Consider the following 2,988-nt stretch of genomic DNA (forward strand, 5'->3'; position numbering starts at 1 on the left):
CAGCGGGCTCCCCAGGACAAGGCCCCGCAGTGAAGAGGCCAAAGAAAGCCCTGGGCAGCAGCAGAAATCTCAACAGAGTTATTTGGGCAACCACTGACTACCCACAAGTCCACAGCAGCCTCACTGAGAATATTTCCTGTCTGCAATAGACTTTCTAAAGAAGCTGTTTGAGGGAAAAATGAACAAAACACTCACCATTTTCTCTTCCAGGCATTGCAGATTCCAAAGCAGGACAACATGAAGATAAGTTCCAAACAAAGCAGGCCTGCTATTATCCCTAGCCAACAGAGTGTTCCCTGACAGAAAGCCCTTTCAATGCCCTTCTGGGAATCAGGAACATGAGTTGTGGTGCCGGCTGCATCTATGGAAGCAATGGGCAGTGTGAGCCCGTGCTGTGCTCCACTGCTGAGCTGGCAGCACGCTGCATACTGCCAGGACATTCTCTGTTTGCCCCAGAGCTGGGGCCTGCAGGCACCTTGCTGTCCCTTGGCACAGGCTGTGCCACCCAACAAAGCCCAGAAGGCCGGGAGCAGAGCCCAGGGACAGTGCAGCTGCTTGGGCAGTGGCTCCTTCCAGGGTCACGGGCCAAAGCCATCCCTGAGCAGCCACAGCCACCCCTGACCCTCCCTGCCCTGTGACAGCTCCCCCAGCACAACCGGACAGAGCCAGGCCCTGTCAGGAGCCCATGCAGGCCCTGCCCAGTTGGGAGCCAGGGCTGGCTGTGGCCCTGGGCTCATGGCAGAGCTCCCACTCGGGGCTGCTCCTGTGCCTTGGGCCTCTGGGCGCTCAGGGCCAGCTCCAGGAGCAGCTTTAGAGGGAGGGATGTTGGTGCACAAGTCCCATTTCCCAAGGGCTGGGAACGAGATCCAGGGGCCTTGGAGCTGAGGCACCTCCAGCTTTGGCCGCCGCACTGTGCAAGGGCCGGCCCTGTGGGGAGAGCTGCTGGCACACAGCCCCGCTGAGGGCTGAGCCCAGCACAGCAATTACCTCCTGTGTCTGGGCCCGTGCCTGGCATCGCCTTCTTTCCTGCAGCAGAGTCTGGCACAGAATCACGGCTTCCTTCAGGAATGGTTTCCTGCTGCACGGGCTCTCGTTTCATTCCTAGAGAATAGAAGAGGGACAGCTGGATCAGATGGGGCTGTTCCTCATTGCGGAGGTGCCATTTTCAGGAGGCAATATTTGTGAAACCATGGATAAGGTTCAGCAAACATGCAGGATTTCAGGATGATCCCAGGTTGGTCCCTTCTCCAAACAGCCCCTAGACCTGATCTACCCGGAGACTGGGAAATTGCAGGGGATCTCAGGGTGTGCATGGCCTGTGCTGCAGTTTGGGCTCCCTGTCAGCTGATGCCAAATGCCTTCCTGCAGAGGCTGGGGAGAAGCTGCAGCCAGGCCAGGCTGGGAGACAGCCCTGCAGGCCATGAAAGCATCAGCAGGGCCCAGGAGCCCTGGCAGAGGCAGCGGAGCAGCGCTGCCCACAGGGTCACTGCCAGGGAGACAAGGTGAAGGCTGAGCAGGGCTCAACCTCACGCAGAGGTAAGGTGGGAGCTGTGCTGCTCCCTGGCAGGAGGAAGGGTCTTGTGCCAGCGCAGGGAGCCTGTGCTCATCCCCAGGGAACAGTTCTGCCCTGCATGTGCCCCCTGCAATGAGCTGTGCTGCTGCCAGTGCCCCGTGTAGCTGTAGGGCTGCTCAGCTGTGGGGCAGGGACAGGAGCAGGAGGCTGCATGTGCAGCTGAGCCATGGCTGCAAAGCCCAGGGCTCTGGGCTCCCTGTTGTCCCAGGCCAGTCCAGAGGCCAGGGTGTTCCTGTGGTAACTCTGTGCAAGTGGGACAGGGTTTTCCCCCTGGCTGACTTCAAGTGGCTGCTGGCAGGAGCATGTTTCGCTGTGCAGCTATTTAGAAGTTTGCAGGAAGTCTGTCCCATGAAATATGGAGCTCCAGATGGTTTAAGTTTGCATTGTGGCCTCTGTTACATTTTGTGTGTCCATTTTGCAGACCTGAATGACTGCAGTGGCCCCAAGGAGGTTACCCTGGCGTCAGAAGTTTCCCTGCCAACTTCCCAGATGCTCTTACCTTCCATGGCCTTGCCTTCCATCTAGAATTGCCTTTTTCCCTCAAAGGCCTTATCTAACCCTCCTTTATTTTTAAGCTGACCATTCTGCAGGGGCAAAAAATCCTGATTTAAAACACTGGTTATTTTCTGCTTTGCTGCCACTTGATTTTAGCCTCTGTGAAGTTGTTGTATAGAATGAGTAGTTCTCTGAATTTTTACAGCTCTGTTGGAAAGTATTTCAGAATGAGCTACATTATTCTACTTGCATTAAGAAAATCAGCCTTTAGTCAGGCTGGCCCAAAAGTGGCCCAATCTCATACAGTTTTGAATGAAAATCCTTGGGGAAGGCAAATTATCTAGTGTCAAGAACAGAGTTCATGTTTAGGTACCACTCCTGCACTCCTAAGCTTTTCTTTCAATCTCCTCTAAAACACTCCAACAAAGAGAAGAAAGTGTTGATTTAAATGCCCACAGGTATTAGAACCAGGGATTTCTTTTAGAAACCAGAAAGAAGATGTTTACTAAAATCAGCATAAGGGCAGATAAGAATCTCTGCCAAGAGCAATCTCCATCTCTGCCCTTCTCTTTCAAACACTGAGGCTCTCCAGCACCCAGGGGCTGAGGCCTTCATCATGCAGCAGGTTTCAGTCTGCTGGCCAACAGAGTAATGTCCTGTCTGCTGCCAGTAGCACATCCACTGGGAGAGGGTCTAAGCATATGTACCTTGCTGCTCTCCTACACAATCTCTGTGTCTTATGAGAGCTCTGCAGTCTGGAACCTGTCTTGCCTGTTGCCCACATGGTGTTTTTGAGAGCTTGAAGTCTGCCAGAGGTTTACACGAACCTTGGCTTCCATTACCAGGCCTCCCACTGGGGCAAGCCAAGGAGAAAGATCATCCCAGCAGAACTGGTCTTAGGAGTGACGAAGACTTGAGGG

This window comes from Poecile atricapillus, chromosome 9 (genome assembly GCF_030490865.1).
Source record: "Poecile atricapillus isolate bPoeAtr1 chromosome 9, bPoeAtr1.hap1, whole genome shotgun sequence".
Taxonomy (NCBI): domain Eukaryota; kingdom Metazoa; phylum Chordata; class Aves; order Passeriformes; family Paridae; genus Poecile; species Poecile atricapillus.